The sequence below is a fragment of the Elephas maximus genome, chromosome 21 (assembly GCF_024166365.1).
Source record: "Elephas maximus indicus isolate mEleMax1 chromosome 21, mEleMax1 primary haplotype, whole genome shotgun sequence".
Classification (NCBI taxonomy): domain Eukaryota; kingdom Metazoa; phylum Chordata; class Mammalia; order Proboscidea; family Elephantidae; genus Elephas; species Elephas maximus.
The window spans coordinates 48684473-48699276 of NC_064839.1; the positions used below are offsets into that span (position 1 = coordinate 48684473).

The window sequence follows — 14804 nt, forward strand, 5'->3', positions numbered from 1 at the left end:
ATTACAGGATGGCTTATTCCCCCTGTGGTTTACAGCATAGGGTTAGGGGAAGGAATCTCCTCAACACTGACCACAGTCTGTGGTCATTCTAATCTCTCATATTCGGTTTGCTTTTCACCTTCTACAAAACCGTATTATATCTGTCTCTGCCCCAGGACCCTGAAACATCAGTTTTAGCATTCCGTACTTCTTGGCTCTCATTCCCAAATAGAAATGGACACACATTCAGAATCAAATCACGGTTGTATGAATGAACAAATGATTGCTGAACGAAGGATGAAATGAAATGTGTCAGGGAAAATTACTGTTTTGACCTCATCTTGGGACGTGTACTTTAGGAGAGCAAATATCTGCTTCCCTGTTAAAGAAAGTCACTTGTCTAATCGGTTTTCCTAACCAGCTTTCAGTTACTGGAAAAATGGGTACGTTTCATGTGGGAATTGCTTAGGGTTCCTCAGAGTGGCCACAAAGCATTGGTTTTGCTTTCAGCAGCAGTGCTAAGCCCTATCTAATGCAGACCAGGCTTTTGCACAAAGGGAGGAAGTAGGCCATTCTGTGTCTCGGCTGCTGGATCAATATCATTATGGCGTGATTTATTTATTAATTTATTAAGATTTCTGAGCTGCTCTCTCTACCTGTCGCTGTGGTGATGATACGGCAAAATGCAAAACAGCTTCCAACAGACCTTTGCCGTGTAGACTCCTGATAATCATCTCTAAAAAGCCAGCTCATGTCATTTGCATCCTTTTATTAATAATACAAAAGCCCCAAACCTCAACTAGTGCTTGTCACAGTCAGTGGGTACTCCACGAGCCGAGAGTGCACAGGGAGGGTATTTTGGGTTCATTATTGGGTTTCTGTAATTGAAATGACATTTTGTGAGCGCAATCATGTACTTGAAGGGGAAACTCAAACCAGTGCAGCAGTTTCAAAGTCCTCATTAGTATAACCATGAAAACAAATTTGTTAGCACTCTGCGTGTGTGTGTATGTGTGTGTGCACACACTCACGTGCTCATGCGTACGCAGGTGTACCCACACATTGGCAGGGATTGCTCCAAATCCAGTGGGCCAGGCAGGGATGACACAGATAATCAGCCATCAGCTGCAGCACCCCTCTGTGTTTCTCCCTGTCTCTGCTGCTTGCATTTTATCCTATGGTCTGCCTGGGGTGTGGCCTGTGCATTCAGCCCCAGGTGATTCCTCACAGGGCAGAGCATTGAAAAGTCCCTTCTTCCGAGCCTCTCTCTGGTTATATGTCAGTGATTGTACTGAGGGAAACCCAGGGAGTAACAAAGGAAACCTCTTAAACAAGTTGTGCTTGGGAAGATTAGAGAAGGGAATGCACAGAAGGATTAACCTGAAGGCCCTAAGGAGGTAATCCTGTTCCAACAATAGTTTTTCTTGTCACCATATTTTCTCAGGTTGGTTGTTTCTGATGGGGTCTCCCATTTTTCTGAAATCTTTTAAGACATAGATTCTCGCTTCCTCCCTTCAATTTCTTTGTTCCTGTTTTCTCCTTCTGGTCCATCATCTGTTTATTTATTCAATTCATTGTTCAATCATGCATTTGTTCATTGAACTGACGTTTACTGATGACTAAGATGAAGAAAATACCCGACCATAAGTTACGAAGGCAAAACCCAAACAAAAGAAAACAAAACCTCTTTGGAATCTTCTGTGGTAGGGGTAACTGTTAGGTAGCTTGGGTGTCTTGGCCTTTTTGGGGGTGTAGGCATATGTTCTGATTGGTCGGTCACATTGTTAATTATGTTGCATGTCAAAATCGTGGTAAGAAAAGTGTATTAAGAAAATGTTCTGCATCCCACTTTGGTGAGTGGTGTCTGGGGTCTTAAAAGCTAGCAAGCAGCCATCTAAGATGCATCAATCGGTCTCAACCCACCTGGATCAAAGGAAAATGAAGAATGCCAAAGACACAAGGAAAATACGAGCCCAAGAGACAGAAAGGGCCACATAAACCAGAGATTCCATCTGCCTGAGACTGTGGAAGAGCTAGATGGTGCCCAGCTACCACCGATGACTGCCCTGACAGGGAACACAATAGAGAATCCCTGATGGTGCAGGAGAAAAGTGTGATGCAGGCTTCACATTCTAGCAAAAAGACCAGACTTAATGGTCTGACCGAGACTGGAGGGACCTCAGAGGTCATGGCCTCTGGGCTCTCTATTAGCCTAAAACTAAAACCATTCTCGAAGACAACTCTTCAGACAAAGATTAGACTGGACTATAAGACATAAAATGATACTGATGAGGAATGTGCTTCTTAGCTCAAGTAAACACATGCGACTATGGGGGCTGTTCCTGTCTGGAGGTGAGATGAGAAGGAAGAGAGGGACAGGAGCTGGTTGAATGGACATGGGAATACAGGATGGAAAGGAGGAGTATGCTGTCACATTGCAGGGAGAGCAACTAGGGTCACATAACAGTGTGTGTATAAGTTTTTGTATGAGAAACTGACTTGAATTGTAAACTTGCACTTAAAGCACTATAAAAAATAATTAAAAAAAAAGAAACAGAAAAAAAATTGTGGTAAGAGCGTTGATAGTGACATGAACACAATGAAGAAAATATGGAGAGAATGATTAAAATTCTGTTTGGAGCTTAATCAGGGGGCCAGGAAGATTTTACAAGTTGGGTTTCTTCCTTGGGCAGAAAAGAAGATGCAGAGAGTTCTTGGTGGAGGGAGGTGCTTGAGTAAAGGCTGGGAGGCAGAAAAGCAAGTGATGTTTTCAAGCTTAAATACGCATCTACGAATTTTATGATGTTCAGTGTTAAAGCTTTGTCAGGGAATGGTTTTTGAGGAGGTGGCTTGTGAAAGTTGTATAGTTTCGTTTGTTGCTAGGATAACGTGGCTGAGAACCTATTGGTTAGGTGAATAAGTACCATCTACAAATTAGTTATGAGGGCATTGACGGTTCAGTGATAGAATTCTCACCTTCCGTGAGGAGGACCTCGGTTCGATTCCTGGCCAACGCACCTCATGCACAGCCGTCACCTGTCGGTCAGTGGAAGCTTGGGTGTTGCTGTAATCCTGAACAGGTTTCAGCAAACTTTCAGACTAAAATGGAGTAGGAAGAAAGGCCTGGCGTTCTGCTCCTGAAAATCAGCTGATGAAAATTTCATGGACACAATGGTCTGATCCACAACTGATCATGGGCCTGGCATAGGACTGGGCAGTATTTTGTTTTGTTGTGTATGGATTCACCATGAGTTGAGGACCAACTGGATGGTACCTACCAATAGTAACAATAAATTATTTACAATGAAAATAAAACAAAAATAGGGGGGAAAGGAAAAGATTCCATGCCCCTAAGAAAGGCAAGTGAAACATTGATCTATCTCTGAGGGGAAAAGTTCAGATTCCCAAGTATGGGGCTGCTCAAGAAGTAATAACAGTAGCTACCATCTGTTGATTATTTACCACAGACCAGGCTCTGTGCTAAGTTCCCCTCATGCACTCTCTCCTTTAACCTGCCTGGCAACCCCGCATGACTGGGCAGTGCAAGTAGGATAACAGTTACCTGCCTGCATCGCTTAGCCTCTTTCAGCCTCAGTTTCCATTTCCACAAATGGAGATCATTACATGAGAAATGCTTGTTATGGGCTTAGCACAGTGTCAGGCAGGGAGTAACAGGCCAATGAGTGGTAGAGCATTGTTGGTATTAGGACTCCTCCCTCCTTTTCCAGGTGGGGAAACAGAGGCTCAATAGCACCTAGCTGGGATCTGACCAGTGCCAAGGGGCATTCTCAGAAAAATATAGTCTTGTGAGATCCCAGATGTCTGATGTTCAAAGTGACAGCCACAACAACTCTCACCAGTGTGTGCGCATCACCTTGTTGTAGTTTAAGTTCTTTCCACATACTTGGTCTCTGTTGGTTCTCATAAGTTCTGTGAAGGGAGGGATTTTGGTCTTGCCTTGTCCACTCCTGTATCCCCAACTATCGCAATGCCCAGCACACAGAAGATACTCAATGCATATTTGTTAACTGCCTGACTTTTCGTTTTTCCTCTTTATTTGCCTGCCAAATTCCTATTCATCCATCAGGATACATGGAGTACCCTTCGCTCCAAACCTTATCAACTCTCCAAGACAGCCATTCTGTCCTTGTTGCCCCCTCCCCAAGTCTTAGTTGTACACTGGTTACAGCGTTTTGTACATTGTATTGTAATATATCTGCCTTCCTCTTTTGCCCTAACCAACCAAAACCAAGCCTGTTGCCATTGAGTTGATGCCAACTCATAGCAACTATATGGGATGGAGTAGAACTGCCCCACAGGGTTTCTAAAGAGCACCTGATGGATTTGAACTGCTGACCTTTTGGTTATCAGCCATAGCTCTACGCCACCAGGGTTTCCTCTTTTGCCCTACGTGCTGTGAATTCCTTGAAGGCAGCCACCGTTTTTCTCCCCTTTCATTCCCCAGGATCCTGGCTCAGGGTCCTCTTGCAGAAGGCACTTCATAGCTACTTTAATAAATGACTACAGATACTTTCTTTTGCATCTTAACAGTTTTCATTATACTTGAAGTTCTCATGTAAGCCCCCAACCAAACCCAAAGGCCTTTGGTATGATCTGGTAAATTTTCAAAGAATGCTTTATCTGGGGATTGGACAGCCTTCTCACGCCTGGGAGGAAGCCTTCCAGCAAAAGCAAGGTCGAGGCTCTGAAAGAATTATGTCAACATTTAATTGCAAGGGATAGTTTCTCTGCCTAGAGGGCTTCCAAAACAGGTTTCCATTTTAAGTGTGACGTTTAAGTAATTGATCAGGTGGAAGCAATTTTACTATTGTAGCTTGAAATTGCAAGCTTGGGTAATAATGCCTTTACTTCTTAAAATGTCACTCTCAATCCATTTTGGCACTGGCAATCTCTCTGGCAGGTGTGTGAATGATAAGTTAATGGCTTCACCTTTTGGGCTCTTTGGAATTGATCAACATCTTTGTTGATGACTTTCCAGCTTGTCAAGGACAAGAAAGACTGGACCCATGACCCCAGCAATGGTCTGGTGGGTGCCCAGGTTCTAGCTACTGAGTATATATATAGTCCTCAAGGGACATTTGTCTTGTATTACGCGGGAAAGACCTGAACAGGACTAGGGTGCTGGTGAATACTCTCCTGACACATGTTAATTTGGCTATTTGAGCTGCAAGGAAGAGACACACTCTGATTATGTTGAAATAATAGTGATTTAAGAAATACGGGCAATGAAAATCTCATGGAATTGGAAATAGCTGGACATCCAGGTCTCTCAGATATTGGACCCTGGTTGAGGAACTGAAGAGTGAGTTAAGATCCCAGATCCAGGGACAGGGTTTTCATGTCCCCACCTTGGCCAAAGAGACCGTTGACGTTTGTTTCTGTGTCTCTTTTGGTATATGTCTCCTTTTAGCCAAAGAATCTTAGCCTAGTTCAAGTTCTAGAGAGAAAATTCGATTGACCCACATAATCACCGTGAGTCCTGTTTGGGCAGAGGTTTTACACTATTGGCTAGACTAAAGATTTGGTTGCTCTTAGGTCACATGCCCACCATGAGACAATCACCAGTGTCCAGAGGAGGGGTTGCTCCATGCAGAGCATGACCATTTATGCTCAAGAAATCACAGGACTCCTTCCTCAGGAGAATCATACACTTAGGTATTTTCTTCTAAACGGAGAAGAAAGCTCCCAAGTGTATGGGTGTGGCAGGCATTGGGATATTTCCTTCGTAAGAGGATCATGCTGAACCCAATGAACTGCCTGATAGAGTTTTCCTGGCTGTACTCTTTACAGAAGCAGATTGCCAGGTCTTTCTCCCTCAGAGCTCCTGGGTGGGTTTGAACTGCTAACCTTTTGTTTAGCTGTGGAGCACTTAACTGCTGCGCTACCAGGGCTCCTTGAACATGCACTAATGATTGACATTTAGGGATGGTAACCTGGGATGTGGCAATAATTTGAGTTAACACACCTCAATCCTTCCCAATAGACTTATTCACATACAGAGAAGCCTTTGCTAGTCTTTTCTTAAATACGTGTAACAGCCAACGTAGCCCCCCACCTCTTTACCATTGGCCCACCTAAGTTCATCTAGCTGTGAGCTGATAGCTCCCACCTCAAATATCTCTCTCTCTCTCTCTCGTCTGAGGGCTTTCTCAGCGTTGGAAACATCCTAAGCAGCAAACAGGAAAGTTCTAGAAATGAGGGGTATTACTCAGTCAATGGGGGATGGGAATCAGTGGGTAAATCCCTCAGCCTCCCCAGCGCCTGTGTGACAATTCTGGTTTGGGGTCCATGTGGTATCTTAAAGGGTCCCTATTGAGACTGAGCCCCAGTTACACACAGCAACCCAATTATTAACATAACCTTTATTCATGTTTCTCCCTTCCCTGCGTCATTTTTCTACTTGCTCACTTGTGCGTCTTGGGATCAACCCCCAAATATATTACATGAACCAAAATCCTTCTCTTGGGCTCTGCTTTGGAGGGAGGGGAACCCAAACTTACACAATACATTATTATACCCATTACAAGGAACATCATGAACTGTCTATGCCAGGGACCATGTACTATGGTCCTTACCTAACTCAAGTCTGCTCTACTAAATATTTCTGTAAAGCAAATCAGCTCATATACAATTGATTAAATATGGAAATATCAGTACAACATAAAAACCACATTGGTCTATGTCATGGATTGAATTGTGTCCCCCCAAAATATGTGTCAACTTGGCTAGGCCATGAGTCTCAGTATTGTGTGATCGTTCACCATTTTGTCATCTGATATGATTCTCCTTTGTGTTGTAAATCCTACCTTTATACTGAGGCAGGATTGGAAACCCTGGTGGCATTGTCCTTAAGTGCTATGGCTGCCAACCAAAGGGTCGGCGCTTCGAATCTACCAGGTGCTTCTTGGAAACACTATGGGGCAGTTCTACTCTGTCCTATAGGATTGCTATAAGTCAGAATCAACTCGACAATGGGTTTGTTTTTTTAAGGCAGGATTAGAGGCAGTTATGTTAATAAGGCAGGACTCAATCTACAAAATTATGTTGTGTTTTAAGTCAATCTCTTTTGAGATATAAAAGAGAGAAGCGAGCAGAGAGACATGGGGACATCATACCACCAAGAAAACAGTGCTGGTTGCAGGTCACTAGGGGTTCCTGTACAGAAAAACTTCTAGACTGGGGAAGATTTATGACAAGAACTTACCCCAGAGCTGACAGAGAGTGAAAGCCTTCCCCTGGAGCTGGTGCCCTGAATTCAGAGTTCTAGCCTTCTAGAGTGCGAGAGAATAAATTTCTTTGTTAAAGCCATCTGCTTGTGGTATTTCTGTTATAGCAGCACTAGATGACTAAGACAGTCTATATGCACTTTTGTCTGACACATTGATGTTTTGCACCAACCAAGAAGCAACAGCTGATGGAAATTATACTAATATTGGTGACTGCAGCAAGCTACAGAGGAATACAGAATGGTGTAGGCAATTCACCTTAGGCTTTTCCCCTTGACTCACTTGGCCAAGTTCTCCTCTTGGAAATGCTTAGTGAGCAGCTCTCCCTGTCTTGATCCCTTGGGCCTCCATTTCCATTACTCACCAGCTTTAGCCCTTCCTTATAACCCTTTTGGCAACCCACCTTCATTTTTTTTTTTGAAGATAAAGTTTTATATATATATACACATACATACTGTATTTTTCTTTTAATTATGAAGAATTTCTCATGTCTTTTCAAGTGTTCCAGTTCTTTTTAAAAGCCATTAGAATTATTATTATTTGCATTAATCCCCTGGTTACAAATTTGCAAAGATCTGGAGCAGGCTGCTCTAACCCCATCTTTTTCGTAACCCATTACCTTTGTGCACATTTTCCTGAGCAGGGGCTTCTTCAGGGACACAGTACTGTTCAGGGCACCTATCTCGGGGCTGCTCCAAGCACAGGAGCATCTGTGTCTCCAAGACAAGCACTTAACTCACTGTCAGTGCTTACTAAAGGGTGGAGGGAAGGAGGGCAGTACAGCTGGCAATAACTCAAGTTTAGGTAGAATGTGATTGGCCATTGGAAGCTAGCTTGGGTCCTCTACCCAGCCTTTTCTCCAGGAGAAAGAGTTGAATTCTTATCTTCTGCTGGGAAAGGAGGAGGGATGTTGGTTTAGGAAGTGACCACATCATGACCATTTGTGTGTCCTGTCAGCTGTGCCTAGTATAAGGCTCACCATTGTTTTTTTTAAGTTATTTTATAATAGTGGAGACCAATGGAAAATTTGTATTTTTATTAATATTATGGAATCATAACTTTTCATTTTAAATGACTTGCATTTTGGACACCATTTACTGAATGTGGCAGGTTTTACATTATTTATTATCTCTACTGCATACTAGAACCATACTAACCAACCACCCACTTGCTGCCAAGTCGCCTCTGACTCACAGCAACTCCACATACGTCAGAGGAGAACTGGGCTCCATAGCGTTGTCAATGGCTGACTTTTTGGAGGTAAATCTCCAGACCTTTCTTTCAAGGCACCTCTGGGTGGATTGAACCTCCAAATTTTCAGTTAGCCGCTAAGCCCATAAACCACTTATACCACCCAGGGACTCCAGAACCATACTAGAGGGATACATACACTATGTCCATGTGATTCTCTTGCAAGCCTATGGGATGAATACAAATATTTTCATTTTTTTTCCCAGTAAGAACATTGAGATGCAGAGAGTTTTGGGGGTAGCCAAGGTCTAGTATTCATCCAGGACTGTCTGAAGTTTTTGGGGTCTGTTGGCTTCATCACATGAGATTGCCAATGGAGATGCCAGAATATCGAAAGAAGGCAACAGCAACCTGGGAGTTAGTGCAGTTGGTGATTCTGGCATGATTAAAAACTATGCAAACTTTCAAAATTCTTCCCTTGTTTCCCTTCCCAACACCTTTCATTTATTTAAGCTAGTTTTCTCCAGGATGCATTGTCCTAAGGAGAATGTGACATATTTTTGAGGGGGAAAAATGAGAATGGTTCAGAGCTGTGAAATTTGGAGTGAGGCTTAAAAGTTTTTTCTCCCGTAAGTTATCTGATTTTGTATATATGTATCCACAGTTGTTGAGTTGATTCCAAATCATAGCTACCTTATAGATTTTTTTTTTATAGAACAGAGTGGAACCACCCATAGGGTTTCCAAGGAGTGGCTGGTAGATTCAAACTGCCTACTTTTTGGTTAGCAGCTGTAACTCTTATACACTGTGCCACCAGGTCCCCATATGTGTGTGTGTGTGTATATAAAAATGTATGTGTGTATACATATATATATACATGCATGTGTGTATATGTATATATACATGCATGTATGTATACATATAGATGTGTATATACATGTGTGTGTGTGTATATATATATATACGAATCCTAGTAGGAAAAAATCAAAACAGAATAACTTTAGATAAAAAGAAAAATTGCTTTTTTTTTTTTTTACACTGACTTCTCACAGGTGAGATATGCTTTAAAGGCACAAAAGCTAAGCGACAAAGAGAAATGGAAGTTTAAGCACATGAAAGGCTCAATGAATTTTTTATGGAGTGTGTCAAACACACTTGCAAAGTGAAGCCACAAATCAGGGTGAGAACAGAAAAGACTGAGGAACCGAAAGTGCCTCAGCCTAGTATGTTGTTGTTGGTTGTAGTAGAGTCAGACCCCACTTCATGATGGCCTTATATATAACAGAACTAAATGTATAAACCCGTTGCCTTTGAGTCAATACTAACTCATAGTAACCCTATTGGACAGAGTAGAACTGCCCCATAGGGCTTCCAAGTCTGTAATCTTTATGAAAGGAGAGTGCCAGGTCTTTCTCCTGGGGAGTGGCTAGTGGGTTCAAATAGCTGACCTTTCAGTTAGCAGCCAAGGGCTTAACCACTGCAGCACCAGGATATTGTTGTTGCTGTTGTTAGGTGCCATCGAGTCGGTTCCAACTCATAGCAACCCTATGCACAACAGAACGAAACACTGCCTGTTCCTGAGCCATCCTTACAATCGTTATGCTTGAACTCATTGTTGCAGCCACTGTGTTAATCCACCTCGTTGAGGGTCTTCCTCTTTTCCACTAACCTTGTACTCTGCCAAGCATGATGTCCTTCTCCAGGGACTGATCCCTCCTGACAACATGTCCAAAGTATGTAAGACGCAGTCTCACCATCCTTGCCTCTAAGGAGCATTCTGGTTGTATGTCTTCTAAGACAGATTTGTTTGTTCTTTTGGCAATCCATGGTATATTTAACATTCTTTGCCAACACCACAATTCAAAGGCATCAATTCTTCTTCAGTCTTCCTTATTCATTGTCCAGCTTTCACATGCATATGATGCGATTGAAAATACCATGGCTTAGGTCAGGCGCACCTTAGTCTTCAGGGTGACATCTTTGCTCTTCAACACTTTGAAGAGGTCCTTTGCAGCAGATTTACCCAATGCAATGTGTCTTTTGCTTTCTTGACCGCTGCTTCCATGGCTGTTGATTGTGGATCCAAGTAAAATGAAATCCTTGTCAACTTCAATATTTTCTCCATTTATTGTGACGTTGCTCATTGGTCCAGTTGTGAAGATTTTTGTTTTCTTTATGTTGAGGTGTAATCCATATGGAAGGCTGTGGTCTTTGATCTTCATTAATAAGTGCTTCAAGTCCTCTTTACTTTCAGCAAGCAAGGTTGTATCATCTGCATAACGCAGGTTGTTAATGTGTCTTCCTCCAATCCTGATGTCCCGTTCTTCTTCATATAGTCCAGCTTCTTGTATTATTTGCTCAGCATACAGATTAAATAGGTATGGTGAAAGAATACAACCCTGACGCACACCTTTCCTGACTTTCAACCAATCAGTATCCGCTTGTTTTGTCCGAACAACTGCCTCTTGATCTATGTAAAGGTTCCTTACGAGCACAATTAAGTGTTCTGGAATTCCCATTCTTCGCAATGTTATCCATAGTTTATTATGATCCACACAGTCGAATGCCTTTGCATAGTCAATAAAACACATGTAAACATCCTTCTGGTATTAATCTGCTTTCAGCCAGGATCCATCTGACATCAGCAATGACATCCCTGGTTCCACGTCCTCTTCTGAAACTGGCCTGAATTTCTGGCAGTTCCCTGTCGATGTACTGCTACAGCCGTTTTTGAATGAGCTTCAGCAAAATTTTGCTTGCGTGTGATATTAATGATATTGTTCTATAATTTCCACATTCGGTTGGATAACCTTTCTTGGGAATAGGCATAAATATGGATCTCTTCCAGTCAGTTGGCCAGGAAGCTGTCTTCCGTATTTCTTGGCATAGATAAGTGAGCACCTCGAAGGATGCATCTGTTTGTTGAAACATCTCAATTGATATTCCATCAGTTCCTGGAGCCTTGTTTTTCGCCAATGCCTTCAGAGCAGCTTGGACTTCTTCCTTCGGTACCATCGGTTCCTGATCATATGCCACCTCTTGAAATGATTGAACATCTACTAATTCTTTTTGGTATAATGATTCTGTGTATTCCTTCCATCTTCTTTTGATGTTTCCTATGTCGTTTAATATTTTCCCCATAGAATCCTTCATTATTGCAACTCGAGGCTTGAATTTTTTCCTCAGTTCTTTCAGCTTGAGAAACGCCAAGCATGTTCTTCCCTTTTGGTTTTCCATCTCCAGCTCTTTGCACATGTCATTATAATACTTTACTTTGTCTTCTCAAGACGCCCTTTGAAACCTTCTGTTCAGTTCTTGCACTTCATCAATTCATCCTTTTGCTCTAGCTGCTTGACGCTCAAGAGCAAGTTTCAGAGTCTCCTCTGACATCCATCTTGGTCTTTTCTTTCTTTCCTGTCTATTCAATGACCTCTTCCTTTCTTCATGGTTGATGTCCCTGATGTCATTCCACAACTCGTCTGGTCTTCGGTCACTAGTGTTCAATGCGTCAAATCTGTTCTTGAGATGGTCTCTAAATTCAGGTGGGATATACTCAAGGTCATATTTTGGCTCTAGTGGACTTGCTCTGATTTTCTTCAGTTTCAGCTGAACTTCAGTTTCAGCTGAACTTACATATGAGCAATTGATGGTCTGTTCCACAGTCAGCCCCTGGCCTTGTTCTGACTGATGATATTGAGCTTTTCCAATGTCTCTTTCCACAAATGTAGTCAATTTGATTCCTGTGTGTTCCATCTGGCGAGATCCACGTGTATAGTTGCTGTTTATGTTGGTGAAAGAAGGTATTTGCAATGAAGAAGTCAGTCTTACAAAATTCTATCATTTGATTTCTGGCATTGTTTCTATCACCAAGGCCATATTTTCCAATTACCAATCCTTCTATGTTTCCAACTTTTGCATTCCAATCACCAGTAATTATCAATGGCTCTTGATTGCATGTTTGATCAATTTCAGACTGCAGCAGCTGAAAAAAGTCTTCTATTTCTTCATCTTTGGCCCTAGTGGTTGGTGTTTAAATTTGAATAATAGTCGTATTAACTGGTCTTCCTTGTAGGCGTATGTATATTATCCTATCACTGACAGCGTTGTACTTCAGGATAGATCTTGAAATGTTCTTTTTGACAATGAATGCAACACCATTCCTCTTCGAGTTGTCATTTCCAGCATAACAGACTATATGATTCTCCGATTCAAAATGGCCAATACCATTCCATTTTAGCTGACTAATGCCTAGGATATCGATGTTTATGTGTTCCATTTCATATCTGATGATTTCCAGTTTTCCTAGATTCCAGGTCCTGATTATTAATGGATGTTTGTAGCTGTTTCTTCTCATTTTGAGTAGTGCCACATCGGCAAATGAAGGTCCCAAAAGCTTTACTCCATCCACGTCATTAAGGTGGACTCTACTTTGAGGAGGCAGCTGTTCCCCAGTCATCTTTTGAGTGCCTTCCAACCTGGGAGGCTCCTCTCCCAGCACTATATCAGACAACGTTCTGCTGCTATTCATAAGGTTTTCACTGGTGAATGCTTTTCAGAAGTAGACTGCCGGGTCCTTCTTCCTAGTCTATCTTAGTCTGGAAGCTCAGCTGAAACCTGTCCTCCATGGGTGACCCTGCTGGTATCTGAATACCGGTGGCATAGCTTTCAGCATCACAGCAGCACGCAAGCCCCCGCAGTATGACAAACTGACAGACACGTGGGGGACCAGGGTATACTTCCTTCTATTCCCCATGTCACCTGCACCTCAGACTTCATCTGTTTTCCTTTCTTTTCCTTCAGTGATAAAAAGAAGGGGTTGAATTTATTTACTCAACTTCTCTCTCTGCTGCAAAAATGCCCTGATTTTTAGGATTTCCACGAGTCCCGTGGCAGTAGAATTGATTACCTCTAAATTGTTATCTACTATTAATAAAAAGAAAATTATTCAAGCTTGGACTTTTTGGCATCAAATTTACTTGTGACTTTTCTAAAATATTATCTCTTAATGCACACAATTCTCAAGCACTGTAGCTAACCAGAGCTGCCACAGAGAATTAATAGAAAATAGATGTGAGAGGACGCTAGTTAACAAACCCGAAAGTCAGTACTTCCAACAATTCAAACTGACTTCTCAACTTTCCACTAATTAGAAGAAGCCAAACTCAGCTTTGCGTCTTATGTCTGTGGCTTCCTCTGTCTTGGGCGGCTCAACGATAGCTGTGTTCTTGGCCAGGTCACTCTCTTTACACCCGTAGTTCAAGTCCCCTGGACAAACGTGGGCATGCTGGACTTGGGAGAGGGAGTCCCCGGAAAAGCCTTAAGCAAAGACTTCAGGAAGAAGACATAGCCCTGCTATGTTGGAGGAAGACAAAGAGAGCTCTGCTTGCTTTGGAGCTGTTGAGAACTGTTTTTCTAATCAGCAGGCTCCACTCTTGGGGATGCCCTAGGTGGTTTGGGTGGGCACACTCTTCATTATCTACCAATTGTTATGGAGTGATTAAAGCAGCTTAATGATTTATTCTGAGGAAAAATAATTGTCTCCTGTGCCCTCTGGAAGGTACATGAACTGCTTTAAGATCACAAGTACAAAGCAGGGCATCTGTGGTGCAACTGCAGAAAAAGAATCAGTCCAACCTGCAGCACCTTGATGGCTGTAGTTTTTTTGTACGCACATGCATGTGGAGACCCAGCTGCACTGGCCTCCTTGTTAGTCCTGGAACACATCAGGCACCTGTTGGCTGCAGGGCCTTTGCACGTGCTATTCCACCAGCCAGAATGAATCCTCAGACCCTCCCAGTTCTAATCCTCATGGCTTGTTCCTCCTTTTAATTAGGCTTTTTTTTTTTTTTTTTTGCTCAAACCTCACCTTTCATACAGATCATCTTGTGTAAAATAGTATCCATCCTGCCTCCCGACACTCTCCATCCCCTTGCTGAACATCCCTCTTTCTCCACAGCACTGACAGTGAAGCACGCACCGTTAACATAGGATGTATTTTAATTTTGTGTATTTCCATCTCCTCCTCTAAAATGCACTCTGTGAGAGCTGTTGCTCTTCCTGTTTTGGTTGCTGCTTCACCCTCAGCCCCAGGAGAGCACCCGTGACATAGTGAGCACTCAGTAACTATTTGCAGAATGATTGAAAGAATGAAAAGAGACATACAAAGACCAATCACTGACCAACAATTTAAACAAAAATGCAGCCTTTGCCTTAAAAATACTTAGTGTCTGGCACTTAATAAATATTTAAAAAAAAATCCATGAATGATGATCATCCATTCAATAGATGCTTAAATGGGCCCTTGAATTTTGAAAGGAAAGAGATAGAGTGGCAAGACCATGGACTTAGGAGCCAGGCAGTTCACAGTGAGTTCCATTTCTGTATTGC

The 14804-nt window shown here is 42.4% G+C and overlaps 1 protein-coding gene across 2 annotated transcripts in view; it reads left to right on the plus strand.

The window, feature by feature from the left end:
- Window positions 1-14804, plus strand: part of CDH13 (cadherin 13) — a 1228073-nt gene that overhangs the window by 125636 nt on the left and 1087633 nt on the right. The gene's annotated exons all lie outside the window — the stretch shown is intronic.